This window comes from Haliotis rufescens, unplaced genomic scaffold (genome assembly GCF_023055435.1).
Source record: "Haliotis rufescens isolate VD_foot unplaced genomic scaffold, xgHalRufe1.0.p SCAF_1, whole genome shotgun sequence".
NCBI classification, from domain to species: Eukaryota; Metazoa; Mollusca; class Gastropoda; order Lepetellida; family Haliotidae; genus Haliotis; species Haliotis rufescens.
In genome coordinates, this window is record NW_025963779.1 from 54,031,592 (window position 1) to 54,057,668 (window position 26,077).

At 39.3% G+C, this 26,077-nt stretch overlaps 1 protein-coding gene across 2 annotated transcripts in view; it reads left to right on the top strand.

Moving 5' to 3' along the window:
* LOC124131566 (semaphorin-2A-like) overlaps positions 1-26,077 on the top strand; it is a 154,836-nt gene that overhangs the window by 14,991 nt on the left and 113,768 nt on the right. The window contains exon 1 of one of the 2 annotated variants that reach the window (XM_046494916.2): positions 25,678-25,787. The exons of the other annotated variant lie outside the window; for it this stretch is intronic. The gene's annotated coding sequence lies outside the window, so the exon portion shown is untranslated. Of the gene's footprint in view, positions 1-25,677; positions 25,788-26,077 lie in introns of those variants that run through there. 2 annotated transcript variants of the gene reach the window in all.

Below are 26,077 nucleotides of genomic sequence, written 5' to 3' on the forward strand. Positions count from 1 at the left end.
GTCTTTCTTCCCACATTAAGCTGACACGCAGTGATACAATTGAAATACTGTTCAAACCCAACTCACTAACCTCAGACATCTGCAGGTGAGGTAGTGAGTGAGAGATTGGCTGTATCCCACATCAGCAGCTACTGGGATGATGTGTGTGGACTGATACACAGGTAAAATATGTTTTTAGAGGAATTAAGTTTATCGGTACAGTGACACCAATCCAGGAAAACGACCATAACACACTGCAATGTTTTTCTTGGAAATGTCCCATTTCAGATTATATAGTGAAACTAATGTGTAATCTGAGGTGTTGTAATCAGATACACTGACATATGGAGAGTGTAAGTGTGTGTATTGATGTCACTGTGGAGATAATGCATATAATATTGTTCAAGATCTCCACAAAAAGTGAATTTTTTTTGTATAGGCACAAGGAGGGAAATAATATTTATGTTTTGCTACAAGGAGGGATTGTTTAGGAATACCACCAAAATGGGTGAAGTATTGTTCTAGAACCACAAGGAGAGATATATTGTTGTAAAACCACAAAGAGAGATATATTGTTGTACAACCACAAGGAGAGATATAGTGTTGTACAACCACAAGGAGAGATATAGTGTTGTACAACCACAAGGAGAGATAGTGTTGTACAACCACAAGGAGAGATACAGTGTTGTACAACCACAAGGAGAGATACAGTGTTGTACAACCACAAGGAGAGATATTGTGTTGTACAACCACAAGGAGAGATATAGTGTTGTACAACTACAAGGAGAGATACAGTGGTGTACAACCACAAGGAGAGATATATTGTTGTACAACCACAAGGAGCGATATAGTGTTGTACAACCACAAGGAGAGATATATTGTTGTACAACCACAAGGAGAGATATAGTGTTATACAACCACAAGGAGAGATATAGTGTTGTACAACCACAAGGAGAGATATAGTGTTGTACAACCACAAGGAGAGATACAGTGTTGTACAACCACAAGGAGAGATATATTTTTATACAACCACAAGGTTCAATAACTACAGGGAGAGTGACATGGACTATCCACTGATGTAGTTTTAACTTTCATTCATTCCGTTGATCCTATCTGGCAGCAGGACACCACTACCATGTCCCCTGTTTCTGGGAGGTCATGAGTGATTGGGTAACCTGGTAACTCTTGCCAATGTAGTGCACTCTTCAGAGGAGGAGATGTGCTTATCTGTTATTACTATGGACACTAATGCAGGCAAGTGGCTTCTGTATGTTAGAAACAATGCAAATGTCAGCCCACTGTGATATGTTGTAGCAGTTTGTTGTAAAAGTGCTGCATGTTATTTTCGATATTTACAAATCACAAGCTGCATGCTCCTGACATTTATTCATGGAGGCAAAAAGTAGCCAACTCTTCCTTTTACACTGTTTTTGTACACAGTGAATAGGCGGTAACATCACAATTGTGGATGTGGTATTTCCCCTGTGTTGACACAGTGAATCAAAATTGATGAGTATATCGTCGGTAGTTCTTCATTGTAGGTCAGTAATTTTGGGCAAGAGGATTTTTTACAGATTACTATCACTATTGGTACAGCTCCATCATTGTTCTGTATGGTCTCAGTAGCCGTTCTTATAACACCTTTCATACTTATTGGCCTTCCTTGAAGGCAGGACCATGGGTGGCCCAGTTGCCTAAGGTGCTGCAATTTGGTGTGATCATGGGTTCGAATCCGTGTTCGCCCATAATTATGTTTCTTGGTTTGTGAGCACCACACACCTGCTCTTGGGTTTCACCAAAATGGTAAACATATGAGACCTGCATCACCTTGGGCTTTCCTCCCACATAAGCTAACAAGCTGTGATATAACTGGAATACTGTTCAAAGCATTAATCAACCCATCCAACTCACTCACACATTCACTCCAGGCCCTATTGGTATTGGACAAGATACGTCTAATGGACCCCCTTTCTGCTCACAGTGAGGGTAAATATTCCCTGAAACCTTGGAATTATAAATTTCCAGATTAAAAAAGCTTTAGTGATCATAACAATATGACACCCTACATCACTTCTCCATTCAGTGAACTAACTCACTCACTCACTCACTCACTCACTCACTCACTCACTCACTCACTCACTCACTCACACACGGTCAACCTGCTCCTTCATCTTGGCGTAGGATGAACATGTCAAACACTCATCAACTGATACTGCACTTCACCTGTGAAATCTATTCGGCAATTTATCACCCGAGACAAGTTCAGCTATCCTTAGCCAATGAACCCCAAAATAGCATATAACCCATAATATACAGCTTTGAACTCAGTGTGATACACACTCAATGACTCGATTGCATGCTAATCCAGCTAGGAAGCAGGAAGTTATGAAGGTCAACTAAATGCATTCTTCCATCATGTGGTTCTGATGTATTTGTTCCACCATGCCTTGCTGAACCAACACAGTTCAGCCATGACATGGTATCATCCACAAAGAAAAGTTTCGTGACCAAGTTTGAATAACACGATGCACCATTCTAATCAAGGCATGCACCAGTCACCTCCAGCTTCGCACGCACTGGTGTGTGTATCCATCGATGATTCAACATCCTGCCATGACGGCACGATACAGCTCTGTTTTATGGCTCTAAAACTACTGTCATAAGGATGCACATTTAAAAAATTACTTATTAACATGCATTTTTATGGACAGATATGAAGCTGGGGATCCTTTCATCGGTAACGAAATGCCATCTTCATCACATTTCAGAATGTGACAATTTTGGTAGGGCATGAAAGGTACATTTATGTTTCTGTTCAAGCTCTTTTTTCATTCATTATGCATCTTCAAAGACCTGTTTTTCCCCCCAAGTCATGCAAAAGCAATAAGGTTAGATTGCCCACATGTCCAGAATGCACCAGGAAGGTAGAATCTGAAGATTGATCTATCTGAACTGTGTTCACCACACACCTTGGACACACATCCAGCTAACCAGCTTTGAATAATTGGTGTAGGAGCCTTTTCTTATATTTGATGTAGTTCATTGATTTTTTTTATAATGATTTAAATGCATTTTCATTGTTCAAGTTTGGAGGGCAATCAGTAGGCGTCTTGTATCTGTAGGTGTGATTTCCCTGCGGTATGATCACCGAGACTACTCAGTCTGGCTCCAGCTGTAATATCACTATCTATGCTAATTTGTACATTTGCTAAATACTTAATTCTTTTGCTGTTGCATTTGGTGAGACCTGAATGCATTTCAGATTTCTAAGGATATTTCATAATTATGCTGCTTTTTGCATGAATGCTTCCGGCACCTCTTGGTTTTCTTCTTTTGCTGAGTCACACTGGGACTTTGTAGCCGAGTAGATCACTTGTCATCCTCGCAGACTGAATAGGGTTAGAATTGGTCTCCAGCAGCCTATGCTGGTCGTAAGTGGTGACTAAATTGATCAGGTGGTCAAGTTCGGTGACTTGGTTGATGTGTGTCTTTGTATCCCGACAGCATGGATTGTTGCTCACTATATCGATCATTGGATTTTCTGGTCCAGACTTCTTATTTTAAGAAGTGACACTGTCATATAGGTGGAATATTGCAGAGTGTGGCTTTGAAAATAATGAACACAATGTATGATCTTATCTGTAGTGAACATTAAATGATATGGCTGAAATATTAGTAAAAACACAATTACTGGCTCAAGGTGATGCCCTCGATGAGGATTCTGGGGAAGACTAAAGTCCCCAGTATCCCACTGTCAGAAGAGTAAGGATGGTTGCACTTGGTAATATGGCTGTTATGTGTCGTCATGACCCAGTAGTGTAGATCATGCTCGTGTTGTCAGTCACTGGTTCTTCTGGTCAAAACTTGATTATTTAATGGAATATTGTTGCATCAATCAACATTCCCTCACTCTTGGGGACATCCCTGCAATATTGCATGATGAAACATGAAAACTATATTTCTCCAAACCTTTTTTGTTTGAAATCAACAGAAAATTGGATAGATTAAAAAAGGGAATGTAGAGCCGAAAAAAACATATTCAATATGATCTTTTTCTTTTCAAACCAGCAATGTAGTTACTTGTGGTTAATAAAATATTTTATTCTTTTTCTTCAACTTGAAACTGAAGTGAACATTTCAGATGATCAATACTTGTGTCAAAATGTAAGTAAGTCTATGTACCACTTACAGATTGGCAATCAGCTGCTATTTGCTAAGTATAAAAGGTTGCCCTTATCGTTGGTTTAGAAATGAATATCTTTGAAGTCAGGAACACTCTGATAGGGATCTTGTTTGTGAAGGCAAGGGTTAATCCTTACCGCAAGTTGGAATTCATTTATGCAGGAATGTAAACATGATTTTGGTTCCGGATATTTCATTAAGAATGCAAAAAAGTATAACCCACACCAAGCTAACAGATACACAGGATATTTTTTTTTCAAGAACCGCCTTGACCGATTTGTGCTGACATGTATAAGTAAATGTGTTGCAGATATCTTGGTAAAAAGTAGAGAAATTGGCCACATATCTAAAAGTATGGGCATATCGTGACTGAATAATATATGTGTATTGTGTTTTTGTTGTCTAGATCGGGAAATGATAGCTTGTTTATTGAATTCAGTTACATCTGGAAAGTGTTACGTTACACTGTGTTTTAGGAGTGGCTGAGCTTCTCGGGAGGTTTAATGACACTTTGATGGTTTTTCGATTTGTATGTCTCTGTAAGTTTTCAAAAGTTGTGAGCAGCATAACTAATGAATGGACAAAGCATATTTTCAACAGCTTTTGTCATCCTGAAACATTTGGGTAAACACCCGTCCTGCTGATTTCACATGTCAACTGTTCTGTGATGTATCAAAAGGATTGGTGGACGATGGAAGACGGGATCGACTTTCCCTGCAGAGTTACCTCCCTTGGTTGTGGATGTTTGAATCTCATTTGGTGCTATTACTTCAGTCCAGATGCTTCTGTGGTCCAGTGGAAGACCCTGCAGAGTTATCTCCCGTGGTTGTGGATGTTTGAATATCATTTGGTGCTATTACTTCAGTCCAGATGCTTTGTGGTCCATTGGAAGAGCGTCTGCCCAGAGAGCGGAAGGTCGGGGTTTCGATGCCACATCAGGATGTATTTATCCATGACATATATCATGAATATTGTGGTATATGTATATTTTTCAACTGAAACTTAATATAAAGTGATGTAACTTCATAAGGGGCTGTCAGGTAGCCTAGTGGTTAAAGCGTTTGCTCGTCACGCCGAAGACCCGAGTTCGATTCCCGACATAGGTACATGTGAAGCCCATTTCTGGTGTCCCCCGAAGTGATATTGCTGGAATATTGCTAAAAGAGCCGTAAAATCATACTCACACACTCACAGACTGCTGAATGAATTGTGGAATATTTCTGACTGGCATAAAACAACATTCAACATGCATACTCTTATCTCCGTACTATGGATGGAAACAGGTTCCACACAAACCAGAATCAAGTAATCTATAAAACAATTATTTCCTGAACACTTTCATTAAAGGAAGGGTTAGTTTGGACACATCCTGGTCCTTCCACCAATTAGGTTTCTTCACATCCATCACGGACCGCTATTATGCATCTCATATCATCATCTGCATGATAACAATGATAATTACCCGCTATGACGTAAATCAACTTTCACTGGTGATAAACGGTCACACTGACATTTACATTGCTGCATGGGTAACACATTTAGAGAGACCTCGGATGAGAGGAGAACGATTCCCACTGTGAGGAACACATTGATGATTTTTCTGGGGTTTTTGATGAAGTATCTTTTTGTAGACTTAAGGATGTGAAATTTGGGTCACATCTCGCAACTGTTTACTTTGTGAAAGGTTGGAATGGATTCTCTGAGTGCATATAGATGAGTGGTTTGCAGGTTTCTATATTTCTGATAGAAAAAAGTAAATTATATTTTTATCTTAAATAAATTTTGAGATTCTCATTCCACCTGCTTCTCATCAGACTGCATTACTACACTTGTCAGCAACTTCCTTTCCTTCTAAAGTTGGCGTGTCCTAGAATGATAAAAAGGAATGAATTGACCCCTCACATTTAATGATTGTTGTGTCCTGAAATTATACAACAGCAGCGCTCGCTCACTCACTCACTCAGGCACCCACTCCCCCACCCAACCCCACCCAACCCCACCCAACCACACCACACCACACCACACCACACCACACCACACCACACCATGCCCCAACCCACCCAAACTCCAACCCACCCCACACCAAACCCCAACCCACCCCACTTTTGGGTGGCCCAATGGCCTAAGACAAGCACTGTTCAGAAGTATGTCCCTTACCTGCAGAAAATTGCTCGTTGTGGGTTCAAATCCTGGCTCCATACTTACTGTGGTCTTTAGTTCGTCAGCTCCATACCAGTGTCCATGGGTGTCACTGAAGTTGTAAACATTAATGTCCGGCATTGCATAGGTTTTCTTCCCACATTTATAACTGTCAGCTGTTATGTGAGTCAAAAACAATGGCATTAAACCCACTTTTGCTCACTCATACACTAATTTTACAGTCATCATGTTCTGTTTGTGTCACAACTCAATTGAAACTTAATCCCTTCATTTCCAATGAATAGCAGAACTGACACTTAGTAATAATATAATCATCCATAAAATTATCAGTTTATTGTTTTATAATTTTTGCTGTGGTAATTTTATTCTACTTAATAAAACTGCATAGATCTTGTCGCTCACTAAGTAGACCAGTGTTAAGTGTGACCCAGTTCTGTCACAACTGGCATTTTCAATTGTTCTTATAATGTGCACCATTAACGACACAGCATCACATAATTACCAAATTGTATGTTTTTTTATTGGGTGGTCCATTCTCAATTGTTCCTCTAGGTCAAGTATGGTGTTTGTCATGAACGGATATTTGCATACATTGGAACATTAAACGGTCGTTCCCGTGTCTCCCTACATGGTCTTTGTTTTTCAGGTGAACAATTGACTTGCCTTTGCATGTGTTTGTGACAGGTACCACTGGTGGGGCAGGATACACCTTTTCACAAACACATGGTATCATCACTATTTAGTAGTGCTTCATAAACACATATAGGGTAGGCTGGCCTAGAGGTTAAAGCATTTGCTCGTCACATTGAAGACCCAGGTTCGATTCCCCTCATGGGTTCAATGTGTGAAGCCTATATCCAGTGTCCCCGCCGTGATATTGCTGGAATATTGCTAAAAATGGTGTAAAACCATACATACTCACTCATAAACACATGCTTATGATAAAGTCACACTGAAGTCTGCTTTCAGTGCTGATTTCTTATGATTATGGAAATGAACTGACTGCTGTGCAACATTTGGCAACAAACACTTTATTTAAAGCAGACATTATGTGAGTGGCAGGTCCTACCAGTAGGACAGGGCATGCTTACCCCTTTCTGTAACACCTGGTGTCATCACTGAATTTCAGCGATCTATTCATGTAATTGTCAAAGCTGTTTTGCCTGTTACGCCCAATGGCATCTGTTCTCGTTATTCTCTGGCACTGACATTTTATATTTACTCAAAGTGCTTCACGTTACGTCTGAGCAGTAGCTGTGACTTGTGATCTCATGAATCAAGGTGGCAGACATGGATGTTGGTGACAGTCTCCTGAATATTTAATTTGTATTCCCTTCATTAGATACAGAGCAGTGGTGATGCTTCAAGAGATGTGGACAGAGGAGATGTATCATGACGAAGCGGCCATTCAATAATGTGACAGACAGGCAAAGTCTTTTCTTGAAGTTGGGTTTCTTTGAAATTGCATCATAGCCGAACTGTTGTCAGCACCAATGTCTTTCCTGGACTCTGAGTTTTGTTTCATTTGCATGATCATGTATGCTTCTGGTTTTGTCTAGCTCACTTCCACAGATCGATCAGTGTTCAGTGACAGGGGGATTTCTCCCACTGATAACAGTCATGGCACTAAGTCAACTGTCCTCTTGTAAGCTTCATGGTGGTTGGTCAACATGAAGCCATCATTACAGCTCTGGGAAACAAGGTAGTGATCACATGGAGTCTTCCTTCACAACTGACATCAAAATGAATAGATATTCACTTATGGATCAAAGTGCATTCATTAGAAATATTCTCACATTTCATTTATATCAGGAAACAAAAAAATTAGTTTTTCTCACCCAACTGAGAGGTTGTGGTCTCATGTCAAACATGACATCTGTCATCCACATCAGGTGTTTGTGTGTAACGACCTGGTGTCAGGTAATCATGTTTGTCTGCACATAATGGGGCTGTTAGTGATCTACATTACATGACTCGGCATAACAACTACAGCATGATGACCATGTTTACCGGTTGGACATGCCTCCTGACAACTAACTTCATGGTCATCTGATGATAAGTTAATCTCGAAACCTGGGAAAGAGTTCTGTCCTTCTTTCTTTGCATATAACCCAAATTATATTAATTCCTGCAAATATCCTCTATTACATGATTGCCATGAATCCTGTATTTTGGCTGTCATCACACTATAAAATCTTCTGATTTTCAACAGAAGTCCTCTTCACTGTCAACTATCCATATATAGTTGTACAGGAAATAGTGTATTGCTGCCCAATGAGCATTCACAAAGATGGGAAACCTCACTTCTTTCCTCTGTGTGTCAGAGTCATATCTGTAACTAATTCTGATTATTGTTAGTTGAAATAAACCTTTTGTTGATCTAATTTTGATAAATATCCAAGATACCAGCGATACCTGGTGAAAAGTGCCTTGGAATCTTCTAATGTATTATGATCAATTTCAGTTACAGTACATGTCACTTTACGAACAAAAACAAATGTGTTTCATCACAAAGTGGACACAGATTACTATTTTAAGGATTGGCTATTCTACATTGAGATATAAAGTAAGAGGTGCTTAACCCTTTTCAAGGTGTATGTTCTGCGCTGCAGTGTCGGTGTCCGGAACATCTCCTTTAGGTTTTTACCAGACGATGTTGGCGAGTAACCAAGAAATGGTGCCATTTGTTCCACAGTAAAACAGTAAACCTACTGATATGGAATATTAACACAGTAAAATGCAATAAAGGAATACATTGTGAAAATAGGGATTGTTATTTATCAGAGTAGTGTCAGTTATGTTTCAGTGGAGTGAAAGTATAAGTGATATTTTCACTTCAGTGTAAATAACATGATTTTTCATGGCCCATATACTGGAAGTTAATCAGTTTCTGTCCACATGACTTCAGTCTGATAGAAAACTTTTGTCGTTAAAATTGATATAATGTCAGTTTTGTTATTATTCCCATTTTGAAAGAAATCATTGGTGTAAAGAATAAGCAGTGACAAAGAACATCTCTGGCATCAAACATGGCATCTTAGCTGGGATCAAACATGGCAGCCTAGCTGGGATCAAACATGGCATCCTAGCTGGGATCAAACATGGCATCCTAGCTGGCATCAAACATGGCATCTAAGCTGGGATCAAACATGGCAACCTAGCTGGGATCAAACATGGCATCCTAGCTGGGATCAAACATGGCATCTTAGCTGGGATCAAACATGGCATCTTAGCTGGGATCAAACATGGCATCCTAGCTGGGATCAAACATGGCATCCTAGCTGGGATTAAACATGGCAGCCTGGCTTGGATCAAACATGACAGCCTTTCTGGTTTCAAACATGGCATCCTAGCTGGGATCAAACATGGCATCTTAGCTGGGATCAAACATGGCATCCTAGCTGGGATCAAACATGGCAGCCTATAGCTGGGATCAAACATGGCATCCTAGATGGCATCAAACATGGCATCCTAGCTGGCATCAAACATGGCTTCAAACATGGCATCCTAGCTGGGATCAAACATATAATAATCAACCATTATGTCCTATGTTATGTTCAGGTAAAGATTTCAGTCGCAAGAAGATGGTCAAAATAAAATGGCTTTCATGACAGATTTCCTCCTTCAAAGAGGTTACCAGATACATTGAGAGATGTGTTGCTGGATCAAGAGTGTTTTAAAAGGTGGCAACAAGCTTGAGACATTCAGGTTCTTTCGTGTGCCCTTCGAGACGTTTGTTTGAGGGCAGACTACTGTTTGACAAGACTGCATTTTCCCTTGACTACAACATGCAAGATTGAGCAATGTTGCATACAAACATGTACAACATGCACGAAACAACTGTAACACATTGCTGTAAGTATGTCAGTGTAGAGTAAAATCTGTATGATTTTGTTTGTGAACCGTCACAACAATATTGCATTAATGAGGTTGTATGTAAATGTCAGATGGTCATAGACTTCACAATCTTTTTAGAAAAGATCCAGACAAAAGTTATATATATAATGAATAGGCATGTCATAAATCATTCTAGAAAACATCCAGACAACATTAATATATATATCCTGGCACGTCGTAAACCTGTGTTATGTACAGTTGTAGTTGACATTTTGACAAACAACGCACACCGGATTAGAACCAAAACATTTCTTTCAGCAACCGGTCTGTCTGTGCTGCTATTTTTATGATCATAAGAATTTGTAAGATTTAAATTTAGAAGCCAGCAAATTCATTATGCATTCCTCATAGACTTTGAAAAGTCGTCATGGCAACAAGTCAGTTTGGGATCCTTCTTGGAAATGAAATGAGCGAAAATGGTTACGAATTCTCTACCACAGTAAATTGTATTGATCTTTTGATATAGAATATCGTGCAAAATTGTAACTAACATAAAAAGTCGGAATTCATCGCAATCAACAAAACTACAACATTTACTGAAGGAAAAGGAGACTGGACGAGGGCTAAATTACATAATCATTTATCAAAATGATAAAGATGCCATTTAAAGTGATTATGCTAGTATTTTACACAAACGCTTCATTGCACAGAGGAACCATCACCATGCTTGGAATATGTAACCTTGCTATAAGTTTCAGCAGGGAAACAGCCCACATATCATATACACATCAACTGGCTGGGACCTTTTTTTCATCAATATATTGAGCAGGATCGGAGCTCAAGAGTAGCAATCACACTGACCTACATTTGGCTGGATTGAGCAATTGCAGCAATATTTGTGTTCATGTACAAACGGAATTCATGTGAAAAAATACCAATCTTGCCTTTCAGATAGTGTCTATATGTTGTACATCAATAGAAGATTTTTGCATTTCTACTTTTAAGTAGCTTAAACATCCTTTCATGCCAACTTTTTAAGCTGCATGCTCTTTCAGAAAGTTGGTTTCTGTGTGTGGCTGAAAATGGCAGAATAAAACTTAAAATGAGTGACATCAACGATTAATTCATACACATCTTATGATTGTTTCGCATAACTTTCAGGGCTGAAGGTGGCATAGGTTGCCATGTGGTCTTAGGTGCCACTTTAGGTCACACAGATGAGGGCACAGGTGGCCCGGCATTCCAAGGTGTATTACCTCTGAGGGTTTGTCATGGGTTCGATTCACTCTCCCGTGGTTCACAAAGGTGGTAATTGTCATCAATTGATGTCACCTGTGACTATTTTCCTGCAAAGCAGCATTAAAACCAGTCACTCATATATATTTATATATATATATATATATATATATATATATATATATATATATATATATATATATATATATATATATTGCTTTTAGAAGACTCACTTGCTATTAATATTTACCAGTTTTATCTTAAGAAAGACTTGAAATTCATTACTTCTGCTGAATCATGTACAGTCGGTTGTGATATCTTTGAAGTGTGTTTTATTGTACAGAAAGTAATGTTGTGCTTTTGAGGGAAGGTGTCATAAAGTGCATCCAGCAAAAACGACATATTGGTTTCAGGTTTCAATTCGGATAATTGTATCCTCCATTCATAACTGATAATGAAATAATCATGTTATGAAAATTGAGCAGACAGTTAGAGCGAACGTTTGAACTCTCTCCAGCCACCGAACTATAATTGTCATCCGCTACCACCAAATTGTAATCACTCCTGATGTATTAATCATACAGACAGATTCCGTGGTTGTGCTCAATGGACAAAGGGTGAAATATGGTATAAAATACATCTTTTATCCACATCAGAAGACTGTTTAGAGTCTTCTCCTACAACTCTCGTTGTCTTGTAATGGAGTATTTAAGCACTTTGGCTCGGTGTAATGCTGCCAGACAATTTTCTGGATCTAACATCTTTGGCTACTTGAGACAGCCATATTAGTCGAAAACTGACAACATAATACGATTGTTTGTCCAGACAAGCTATTGTTATGAAATTGGAAAGTGTCATTTTTGACTAATCACAGTGTCATATTTAGCCCATCTGCCTTTTACATGATTATTAGACTTGCCAAGTGTCTTTGAAGTTTGCGTAATGCATTGATGTAAGGGATTCTGCCAGGCCTTTCTATCTGGGGCCATTACTCCTCAATGTTTTAGCAAGGAAATGCTGGGATTGAAGGAACAAGAAGCTCCAGACACTACAGAGATATTTTTACACTTGTCTTATTTTGAGAGATTCAAGACAAATGCCATTTGTGATGGGTTGGTTTTCTTTTATTTCTAAAAAAGGTTTTGCTGTCAGTGTTCTTCTGTGGAGTAGAAAGCCTTGTTTCAGGTGCAGTTATGTTAATGGCCCCTCTGGTCTAGATGACTTCATGTCAAATGTTGCAAATTAAAATTGTTTTCTTTTTCTTCAGTTTTTGCACGGGGCAGCTCAAGAAACCATTGGATAACTCGAGAGTTTACGACAATCTGGACCTGAAATCTAAGGCAAGCTGGTTTTGTTGTTCTCCCCCAGCAATATTGATCAATGCTTTTACACAGTCCAACTTGTAATTGCCTGAACCTGTCAAGATAAAACTTGTCAGTTCATTGTTATGTAATTGTGATATAATTGCGATATTGTGGACAATATGGTGAAAGCAAACAAGCTCCTCTGAAGCCAACCTGTGTGGAATCTAGGCCTGCGTACATCACCTCGACCCAATGCTTGTACAAACACCATGTGAAATAGGCTTAGAGTAAAATAGGTTAGAACTGACTGTGCATCATGGTACTCAACAACACGGCTGATGCTCATGCTGTCGACCACTTTGTCATACTGTACAGGCCACCTAGATATACCTGTGGCATAAATCAATAATCTCATGGTGCTCGGACCAGGTGCTGTTATTCAGCACTGAAGATTAGATCCACAGATATGGGTAGCCCAGTTGCCTTTGATGCCCAATCACAAATATTCCTGATATTGCTAAGATTCTGATAAGCCCATTTTTTATCCTGATATTGCTAAGATACTGTTAAGCTCATTCTTTATCCTGATATTGCTAAGATACTGTTAAGCTCATTCTTTATCCTGATATTGCTAAGATTCTGATAAGCCCATTTCTTATCCTGATATTGCTAAGATTCTGATAAGTTCATTCTTTATCCTGATATTGCTAAGATTCTGATAAGTTCATTCTTTATCCTGATATTGCTAAGATACTGTTAAGCTCATTCTTTATCCTGATATTGCTAAGATACTGTTAAGCTCATTCTTTATCCTGATATTGCTAAGATTCTGATAAGCCCATTTCTTATCCTGATATTGCTAAGATTCTGATAAGTTCATTCTTTATCCTGATATTGCTAAGATTCTGATAAGTTCATTCTTTATCCTGATATTGCTAAGATTCTGATAAGTTCATTCTATATCCTGATATTGCTAAGTTTCTGATAAGTTCATTCTTTATCCTGATATTGCTAAGATTCTGATAAAAGCATCTACAAGCCTCCTTACTATTCAGTCTTCTTGCCTTACTTTGACCTTTGTTGTGACTTTATTTACCACTATTTTACATTATTAAGACCACTGCACATGCTATTTTAAAGCAAGTTTTAATGCAGAAGTCATCCATAAAAATTTATATCACATTTTCCTTTCATATACCCTACACTATTCACTGCACTTCAAAAGAACATATATCCCGTCACATGTGTAGACATGGATACTCGGTATCAGATGATATTTGCTGATTCTCTGCGGACAATAAACAAACCTAAGATCCACCACTGGGATGACTCAATATGACTAACATGATAACCGTGATGAAACGGGTTTGAAGAGTTATCAGAATTTATAGAAGTATCTTTGAAGTACAAATGTCATAAATGTAACAGTATTTCCTGTGGATCTGAGGCAGTGCAACAACTGCAAATTGGCCCTTTGATCTTCTGGACATAGACGCATCATGCGGAATTGTCAAAGCCGACACCTTTTTATGGTTGACCAGTCAGGCAGCAAACACGTTTTCATCATTTGTTTCATCCTCGGAGCAAAGTAAGTCTTCACAGTTCATCGGTGACATGAAACAAACCAGGCTGAAATCATTGCTCCAATTGTGACAGTTCCATAGGTACTTCGCCATCTTTTGTTGCAGAAATTTACACTTGAGAAGTGTCATAATATGTTGTTCTGTGTAGAGTTGAGGACGTCATAGTCTCACTTGGTCTCTGCCATGAAGGGGAGGTTAGAGTTGCGCATTGTTAAAGTGTTAGCTCATCTCTCTCTCTCTCTCTCTCTCTCTCTCTCTCTCTCTCTCTCTCTCCATGATATTGTCAAAGGAATTGTTCTCTCTCTTTCTCTCTATCTCTCTCTCTCTCTCTCTCCATGATATTGTCAAAGGAATTGTTCTCTCTCTCTCTCTTTCTCTCTATCTCTCTCTCTCTCTCCATGATATTGTCAAAGGAATTGTAAAACCACACTCATGTACTCACTCATTCAGATTTCATAACACATTAGTTATCGTAAGATGAAGGAGTTGGGTGTTCTTTAACTTCTTTTAAGTCGTATATATTTCCAAATCATGCTGACTATCCCAGAAAAGCCTTCCCTCTCTTCACTCTATAATGGTTCCCAGGCCTCTCCTCTACAAGATCATTTGTTCCTCAGCAGTTTATGCAAAGCATCTTTGCTAATTGGCAAAAAATCAACCTATTTTACGGCCCCCTATTCTGAATTTGAGATATTCCATTGGGCGTTCTATTCTTAATACACGATGATAACAACAAAAGTTTCAAGTACTCTAGCAGCTTAAACACGTAATGAACATTATGTATCCCCATGTATCTGGCACGATTCTTTACGAATATCATGTCTGACAAGTCTAACTCGCGTCAGCTGATTCTGCTGTGCAACATCCAATTCCCTCGTCAATAAAGGCAGGTAACTTGCCGATCCTGCTAATGTTTTCCTGGGGATGGAATCTTCTAATGAAACACACCTTGCTGTAATCGTGTTTCACAGTCACCAAGTCTGGTCCGCTAATGCAGGCAGTCTTGTGGAAAAGCCTATCTGCATGTTGTGTGGGACTTGTGAAGAACGTGCATGTTTCATGCATCAAGGCACAGCCTTGTAATATCATTATGTCTGTGGCGTCATCAGCAACCAATGCTTTGTTTGAGTGACGGCAACCTGATGTGGTGCGAAACACACACTACCTCATCAGGTGCACAAGAATTATTCGAACTGATGCTTGTGATAATTGTAATTATCTGTGAAAAACAACAATGTAATGACCTTAGGATTTCAATGGACTAGATGTGTCTTTTTTCAGAATAAACCGCTGAAGAGACAAATAGTTGAAAAGATGCCAAATGAAGAGAAAATGGTAAAACATCTCAAAAGAAAGGACCAAATTGGCTCAATTACAGCATCAGCAAATCTCTTGAAAAAGCCAACTTCTCATCAATATCATATTTTTTCACCAAAATTAGAAATTAAAGAAGCTTTGATTTCAGAATGATGGCACTTCACATGATGTCAAAATTTCTGAATTTGTCTTTGAGGATGACAAGAGAGCCTGAACTGATGGGGGAATCTTGATTATTTATGAGGTATTGTGCGCCCATGTCCAAACGTTCCATATCTCAAGCAGTGTATTACGCTGTGACAGCCTGAACAAGCTCACTGGAATTATACACACCTTGCTCCCATCACATTTCATGCCTCTCTGGGTCGGTGTGTTCATTTGTCCAGCCACTTGGAAAACTACTCAGAGGTCAGGAAAGATGCATACATTACGTAGGAATCGGTTTCATCCTCACTTAGGCAATAATGGGGGAATAATTTGTATCAAGGAATAAGGGCCCGTCCTTATGAGCTGCAACATTATCTTGGTTCAGGAGTGTGCTGTGCGTTGTGTCTGATCCATGGATTTACTGTATGCTAATGTCCCTGTGATGTTGATAATTCAAGGTTGGTACATGCAGAAGTAAGTTTTTGTTACGTGCAGAAGTAAGTGATTTTAGAGTAGTATTTCTGTCAGAATACATACCAAATGTTATGAATAACTTCTTTAATCTTTGCAACAAAGTTTCAGAGCTTGCCCCTTCAAATAAATTCTGTTTTTCAGTCATATCATGAGGTCTGCTTTATGTAGGAGAAAGCCCTGATGATACTTATCATAAATATTCACCACTTTGGTGAAACCAAAGCATATGGATATGGTGCTGGCAATATCAAAGATGAGAATCCGGTCAATATGGGATTCGAAACCTAGTACATTATTGCTAACAGTCTGATTTGAGGATGGTATATGGGTATCTAAATTGTTCAGCAATGTAGTCTTAGGTTGTTGTGAAATGTCTACCATGACTGTGCCATGAGATTTGAGCGAAGCATTTGTCAAATGTCTTACATGGCTGTATCCTCAAGTTTGTGGTTAGAATATGCATCCATGTGTGTCTGCCATGACAAATCAAGGGACATGTACAAGAGAAGTGTTTTCCTTGGGATGTATTTACACTGGAGGATAGAATCAGTGCCTGCGTACCCCATCCATGTTGTGGGAGACAAGACGGGTGGGTATTGGGTGATCACAGTTTATTAGTTTAGAGTGTTTATTGTTTGAAGAAAACTTTGGTTATCAGTCACATGACAGGAACATGTCTGCTGTTTTGGCCCTCTCCTGTGTTGCAATGGCCTGCCTCCTGGTCTAGAGGATAGAGATCTGCCTGGACTGAGTTGGGGGTTCCATTCACTGGTCGCACCATACCATATGACATTTAAAGATGGTACTTGTTGTTACCCTGCCTGATGCTCGGGATGAAGGGAATGAAACAAGGACTGGGCGACTCAGAGTCAGTATTCTGTGTGTGAGTGGTGTATCTATGTTAAACTGTGGAATGGTTCTGTGGACTCGCATTATAAAACCAGCGGTAGTCTGGACTAGAACAAGCAACAAGCTTGCACAGCACTATATTAGTGAAACTTAATGTCAGTCCCCATTGAACCTCTCCTCACCTCACTAATGTGTAAAGAATTTCTATAAGAATTTGTATCTCACAGTCTGGGCAACTGGTTTGGCAATTCCAAAGCCTGTGTCATCCTTGTAATAGAAAAAACAATCAGTACTAATAGTGTGTTATGTTTGCATGTGACTACAATACTAGTTTGAATACCACAAGAGTAGACATTTCAATTTGCATTGCAGATATGTTACAACTGGTTGCAATATTGCTGACAACAGCATTAATATTCTCACTCACATGAATGTGTATTGTTAACTATTCACCAGAATAACTTATCTCATTTCACAGACCATTGTACATTATGAAAGTCATCTTATCTGTGCTATGATATGGACAAAAACATGCACTGAATGAATTTTTTATGAGACAGGCATAAGCTGCTACAGCAAGCTCCCTCATCCATCCATATCAAACCCTGTATATTTGATAGCAATAGAAAGATCAATGCTTGTGCTAATCATAGGAGTGAAATCAAAGGGTTTTAACTCATGAATCTTTAATGGAGATGACACTCTAGAATGCTGGATCACAATACCGCAGTACTTTATACCTGATTGATTATTATGGGTCTACATGAAATTTACTTCTCAGTTTAGGATGGAATTTCTTTTGAAGATTCCCGGAGTGTATAATGTTTTCATATTTATTACCTTTGGATGCATTATTATTTTGGGGTCATTACTCCTGAATTCTAGGTTAATCATGCTGAGCACCCTGTAATGTGAAAACTTCAGGTAAAATGTTTTAATATTTTCAGAAAGAAAACATCTTCTTTACAGGTCAGCAGTTTGTGTATTTTATTGTGAAGATTATTTTTATTTAATATGGAAAAATCCTTTACAGTTTAAGGCTCTTTGAAAATAACTCGTAAAGAAGACATTGATGGGGATCAGGATTTAAATGATATATGAACACTAGCAACTTGATTCAGTGTGAAATAACTATGGTTTTTTACCTCATGTACATACATAATAATGGTATTTTTCAATCCATTTTCATATGACTTGTGCTCCTTATATAGTCATGTATTATATAGTTGCCTTGATACACGTAGTGCTAAGTCTGTGTTAAAGTATAGGGTGTTATGACAGTCCTCTAGTGCCTAGTCTATGTTGAAGTATAAGGCAGTTATGACAGTCCTGTAGTGCCAAGTCTATGTTGAAGTATAAGGCAGTTATGACAGTCCTGTAGTGCCAAGTCTATGTTGAAGTATAAGGCAGTTATGACAGTCCTGTAGTGCCAAGTCTATGTTGAAGTATAAGGCAGTTATGACAGTCCTGTAGTGCCAAGTCTATGTTGAAGTATAAGGCAGTTATGACAGTCGTAGGAGCAAGCTAGCTCTGTGAAACTGGGCCCGAATCTTCAATATCAGGGCAAGACTATAGAGCTTCTCAGGCTGAATGAACTGAAATATACTGAGTCAAATTAAAAACTTCACATTTTTAAATGTAATCCCATATATGATATACAACGGACAAATGTATCAGAGAAAGTAATTTTTAATCATTAATGTCCAAAGAAGGATTTTAATTAACGGTGGTAACCATAATTTGTTCTTAGCACCTACGGTATTTGGTAATAACATCAACAGTTTAAATCATAAGTCCCAAGCAAGAGAATCTGATGGCACACAAGTTGGCCACCATGTGCGTTGACAACTGCCACACAACGCCTCCGCATGGACCTTGTAATGCTTGTAAACACATGATTGGGAAGACGACGCCATTGTTGCTGCAAAATGGTACCAAGATCTTGCAAATTCTGTGGTTGGTTCTGGAGAGTGCGCAGACTTCTGCCAAAAGCATCCCAGACGTGTTCGATGGGATTGAGGTCGTGAGACCTTGACGGCCAGTCCATGACATAGACTCCCGCATTCTGAAGGAAATTCCTTGTCAAAATTGCTGTGTGGGGTCTGGCATTGTCGTGTTGGAAGATCAAACCGGGTCAAATGGCCGTAAAGACTTTTGTTTTCTTGTGTTTTTCTTTTGTTAATGACTGCTAACAAGTATGGCTGAAAACACGTGCGGTATTATGGCCACGTGACCAGTTCCAAGTGAAAAACCACTTTTGCCACTATAGTGCTGTGCACATGATTTTGATCGATTCACCTGCACAAAAATGGATGTTATCTGAAGACAATACATGGCCATTACTGTTTAAATACACAATAATGGCCCACAATGATAACTGGTCAAAATGTTAAAATTTTAGGATTGTGAAGTTTTTAATTTGGTTCAGTATATTAAGTCTGTAAAAACGAGTTATTTTAAAGTTAAAATAGACAATGACAGTCATTGATAACAATAATATGAAGCAGGGAAGATGTAAATGAGTAGCATTCAGGACGGAGGATTTGGTTCAAAAAGCATCTTTCTTGTCATGTCTGTAACAGACGGATCTTTCCCTCATATGTAACATCAAGTATGGACATTTCACTTTGCAACTTCCAAGGCTAGGAACTGAAAGTTTAAAGTTCCTTGGTGTAAGTATTTTATGTTCTAAATAAACAAAACAATGCTGCATCGGGAGCTGTGAATGTGTCAGGTTCAGGATGGAAGATGTGGGCGCAACCAAACAGCTTCTTCATTGTCACTATGCCTGTCCCAGTAATTGAACATTAGGAACCAGCTTCTTTCACTGCCTTGTCTGCTTTTATGTCCACACACCATCCAAGTGGGAGGACTTTCCTGTTTAAACTGATCATCGAGGTTTGTTGAACAATGCAGGACACCCACTTGAATCCTGGACAAGAACACTGTGCACACTGCAACAAAACCGTACCATCATTTATAGATGAGGTATCTGATCACGTCAAACTGACCTACAAATTAGCAAATCCTTTCTTTTGTTGAATAACACTGGGGATACACTCGTCAGTCGTGGGTCTTTGTGGAAGCTACACTATTAGGCCTGACGTGATTATCAGTGCTGAAGGGGATTGCATCTACAGTGATGCTCAGGAGGTTGTAATACATTATCTTCATGAGGAATCAAATCAGATGACTGTCCGGTAGGTACTGTCTGCTCCTTGCTCTCATCGTGAAAAGAGCTGATATTTGAAAGCGGGGAAACTGCTGAATCCGGCTTTGATATAATCTTCAGGCAGCGATATAATTTGTGGGCAGACATAGAAAGATGATACTAGTGCTGTGATAACTATCTCTCATGCTGGGAATAATTACAAGCAAACTTATGTCTCAAATAATATAGAAAGGTTTCAGGAGAGTACTATCTCCAGTAACATGTTCTTGTAAATATAGTCATAAATATATTGATTAAAATTTGATGACAATGGAGACAAAAACTTATTCCAGATTGATTGTTACCTTTATGTTTCCAGTGAACTGTTTAGTATCCTGCAGTAATCAGTGTGTCCTTTCACTTTCAATTTGTTTTGATAAAAATGGTATTTGTAACAATTGCAATTGCCTGAAGACAATTTGTGAAGTCTTATCGGCATTTGGCATATGAGAAAAAAGCTTTCAGACTCTAGAGCGTAGTATTACCTCATTTCTAACATAGAAGTCACGGCCTCAACAGTGTGACTGAAATAGATGGTTGTCATAGGTGGGTGTATTGATGTACATCACCGTGTGTGTTTTTGCTGTGAGAATTACAAAACAACCATGACAGACACTATCCAGAAGGATTCAGGTATTTGTAGTTCTTCCCGTAATGTCGTATGTCATCAATGGGGTATGTCAGAACACTTACCTGCATTCTTGAACGTGAATTCTTGTGGCGTGTGCCATACTCTCCATGAACCTTTTAAATGAGCATATTTCTTTTTGGCAAACTAACTGCTCCAGATGGAGGTGCATCTTCATGTTGTAATTGAAAGATGTGTTGACAAGTACTGTTCATATGGATGGACCTTTGTCGACATATGGTAGTTGTATAATGGGTACCAAGAAGGATGAAGTGATAGGCTTTACGGACCTGAAGGACGCTAAGAAAGTTTCGTTTTCCAATACAATTAAAAAAACATGTTGAAGAGAAATGTTTATGTATATAAGTAAGTATATTAGTGCTATTATTACTTGTTATTTGAACTCACATATAATTCATAATAACTATCATGAGTAGAAATGATTACATCATTAATAAGTTACTACAGTCCTCTCTGCATGATCCCATGAGCAGAAGACCCGTGAAGATCCAGGGTGGAATAGGTCTTCAGCAACCCATGCTTGCGTAAAAGGCGACTATGCTTGTCGTAAAAGGCAACTAACTGGATCGGGTGGTCAGGCTTGCTGACTTGGTTGATGCATGTCATCGATCCCAATTGCGTGGATCGATGCTCATGATATTAATCACTGGATCGTCTGGTCCAGACTCGATTATATACAGACCGCCATCATATAGCTGGAATATTGCTGAGTCCGGCGTTGAACAACAAACCAACCAAACAACCAACCATGAGCAGAAAAAAATTCTCCAGCATTTCATCATCCACCTGATGCCAGTTTTTCCACCACTGTAAGAGTTGCAGTGGTAGAGCTCCCTGTCTGTGGTTTTGACTGGTCATGTCTGCAACTTGTGACCTAGTTTTTCTTGTTATGTAACCACAGTTACACACTTGACTGGCAACAGGCACACCCACACTCCAGAGACTGATAGAATCAGCACATTTCTTCTACATGTATATCAGTGGAGGGAGACTTTTCATTGATGCTTCCCTGACCTGAAAATGCTGGGGCCGTGGATATTGTTAATTGCCAACTCCTAGTTGTGGAATATCAATTCTGATGTTGCTAAACCATAAGAAGTAAACAACATAAGGTTTTTTTACGTACATTGCGTGCAGTTGTTGGTATTACATATCGTTTCACGCAGTAAGGGATTATGACTGCCAGTTATTTTTGTGTTAATCTTTTATTGTCTTTCATGCTCTAATTCTGTTTGTGTAGATGGTCTCTATCGACCCTGAAACAAAACTATAAAAAAAATCAGTGACAAGTCTGGAATTGTTTTGGCAAGTTTAGATTTAGTTTAGACAATGAGAGATTCTTTTGGATCTCTTCTGTTACATGTTCCAAGACAATACCTGTCACGCCGAAGCCCCAGGTTTGATTCCTGATATGGGTACAATATGTGAAGCCCATTTCAGGTGTCCCCCACCATGATGTTGCTGGAATGTTGCTAAAAGCGGCGTAAACCATACTCGCTCGCTAAAAGACAATTTTACAAATAATAATCTTGAACTATTTTTATTTATTTAAGTCTATCCCACCTTCAGTCATGATGTATCAGTATCTGTATCTGCTGCACAGCCAGTATCGTGACAGTTGTGCCTGTATGTGCTGACCAGCAAGTATCGTGACAGTTGTTCCTGTACGTGCTGCACAGCAAGTATCGTGACAGTTATTCCTGTACGTGCTGCACAGCAAGTATCGTGACAGTTGTTCCTGTATGTGCTGCACAGCAAGTATCGTGACAGTTGTTCCTGTACAAGCTGCACAGCAAGTATCGTGACAGTTGTTCCTGTACAAGCTGCACAGCAAGTATCGTGACAGTTGTTCCTGTATGTGCTGCACAGCAAGTATCGTGACAGTTGTTCCTGTATGTGCTGCACAGCAAGTATCGTGACAGTTGTTCCTGTACGAGCTGCACAGCAAGTATCATGACAGTTGTCCCTGTATGTGCTGCACAGCAAGTATCGTGACAGTTGTTCCTGTACGAGCTGCACAGCAAGTATCATGACAGTTGTCCCTGTATGTGCTGCACAGCAAGTATCGTGACAGTTGTTCCTGTACGAGCTGCACAGCAAGTATCGTGACAGTTGTTCCTGTATGTGCTGCACAGCAAGTATCGTGACAGTTGTTCCTGTATGTGCTGCACAGCAAGTATCATGACAGTTGTCCCTGTATGTGCTGCACAGCAAGTATCGTGACAGTTGTTCCTGTACAAGCTGCACAGCAAGTACCGTGACAGTTGTTCCTGTATGTGCTGCACAGCAAGTATCGTGACAGTTGTTCCTGTATGTGCTGCACAGCAAGTATCGTGACAGTTGTTCCTGTATGAGCTGCACAGCAAGTATCATGACAGTTGTGCCTGTATGTGCTGCACAGCAAGTATCGTGACAGTTGTTCCTGTACGAGCTGCACAGCAAGTATCATGACAGTTGTCCCTGTATGTGCTGCACAGCAAGTATCGTGACAGTTGTTCCTGTACGAGCTGCACAGCAAGTATCGTGACAGTTGTTCCTGTATGTGCTGCACAGCAAGTATCGTGACAGTTGTTCCTGTACGAGCTGCACAGCAAGTATCATGACAGTTGTCCCTGTATGTGCTGCACAGCAAGTATCGTGACAGTTGTTCCTGTACGTGCTGCACAGCAAGTATTGTGACCGTTGTTCCTGTATGTGCTGCACAGCAAGTATCGTGACAGCTGTTCCTGTGAAAGGATTCATCATCTGGATGTCTTGAATATCTTTCCATGATTTCTGTTCTTTTTCTATTTTGATGGTTAACCTGATCTGGTTGGTCTTCTCCTTCTTGATTTAACTGTGTATCTGTTTACATAAAGGCTTTGTTACAGAATGAGAGAACTGTGGCATTATGTATTTGATAAACATTGTAGCTGAAACTTAAGCTTTGAAACTTATATTGTCATGTAGAGTTTCAAGTTCTTTTTTAGGCTGTAACTGACAAGTCTGGACTAGTACGCACGCATACAAACAGGTACAAGCACATGCACACACAAACACTCACTCACTCACTCACTCACTCACACACACACACACACACTCTCTCTCTCTCCATCTCTCTTTCTCTCTCATACTCACACTCATGCTCTCACTCACTCACATACTCTCTCTCACACGCACGCACGCATGCACACACACACACGTCTGCCTGCCTGCAAACTGCATTCTGCATTACACCTTACCACACACACACTCACTCACTCACTCACTCACTCACTCACTCACTCACTCACACGCACACACTCTCATACTCACACTCACTCACACACGCACTCACACACTCACTCACACACGCACATACACGCGTGCCTGCCTCACCTCACTTACTGAAACTGCCAATCAAAGCATCAAACAATTGAGATGACACAAGTGACAAGAAACCGATCTTGATGTTTCAAATTACACTCAGCATGTTTGTATTACCAGACTGACATTCTGATGCCAGGTGCAACAAAACTAGTATCATGCCCTATAACTGAATCAAAATATAAATTTAATAAGATTTGTGCCAGGTTTCATTCACAACAATGTATCCAATCCATTATCTGAGTTTGCAGTACAGTTACTGGGGGTGCAGCCTATTGGCACTCAATTGTCTGCTAACTCTGACTTAATGATGTATATCAATCCATCAGTTAACTGTTGCTAATAACATATGGACAATATCTCAGTTTCTCAAAAAGAACTGATTCCATAGTCTAGTCCTGTAGTGTAAAACTGCTGTCAGCAAGTGGAGCAGAGTCCCCCTTTAAGAGATTCTCAACAGATTATATAATACATGAATGATAAACACTGTCCCTTTATAGAACACTTGAAAACATTCTGACAGAATGCTGAAGAAACAATGAATTTATTGAAGGATTGTTTAGACAAGGGCTGGGTGGTCTGCAGTCCTGTTTCAGACTTACTTAAGAACCGGGTGGCCGGTGCATTTGCAAGAGGAAATGATTTATTTATTTTTCAAATTTCAAAGGACACAATTCGGGATTTTCTCTTTGCTCTATTGAAATGTGTCTGGTCTCAGTCTGAAGACAAACAAAACTTGATAATAAGTTTTTACATATCTCAAGTTTTTTAACCTTTGATTTGATTCTTTGGATTTTATGGAGTGTATATATTTAATGGAAACAAGGACAGTGTAAATGTGTTGTGACCTTTTAAAACACTTCCCATGCCAAAGTGTTGTATCAATTTCATGTGGTTTATGTTTGATGGGGTACTATTCTTCAGTTTAGGATGGCAGTTTTTAAAGAGAAGTAAAAGCATCAGTTTCATGAATGATGAATGAACATAACACATTCAGATCATCGAGACACAGTTTTGTAGAAATATCATTAAAGCATTGATACATTTTTCACTGAATGTAAGAACAATAAAGCTATTGACATTATGTATAAATTGTCCAATGAAACATGATATGAACAGTTTTCATAAAAATTCAATTTAATTTTCATGATTTCTAATCATCAATGTAGATGCAGCCTCTTTGAAATGATCTAATGAAATAAATATCTACCCAGAGTGATAAACTACAAAGCAAGTGGAAGATTTCGCTAATGAAATGAAATTAACCATAAGTTCTGTTGCATGGTAGATTATATCTGATGCTATCCTTGTGCCTGTGCCTAGTGTAATTATCACTAAGACCTGGTTCACGCCAACGTGACAGTCTTGGCTCGGCTGTACATAACAAGTGTGACTCTGGCTTGCAGGTCACGAAGTGATTCATCAGTGAAAGACAGAGCTTTAGTACTCTGCATCTTGCATCCTGGCTCCATGTGTGTTCCCATGCAGGACTAACCTACAGATCCAGTACACAGGTAATAAAGCTGTCTAAAGAATTGAGTTACGTTACATTAACCAATTGATTCTGTAGGACCCTCGTTGCTCAGGTGGGAGGGACCCCGTTGCCATTCACTCGCTGATTACCAAGAACAAAGAAACAGTGGAATGGTGGTGAATTATTTATTCTGTTTGCAAAATTAAACTTCACTGAAAAATATTGTTATGTTTCTCAGTTTCGTTGTACTCAGAAAGCAGTCAATCAGGTGACCAAACTAAATACAATTTTTGATAAATTGGGTTGTTTACACATAGCAACTGGATATTA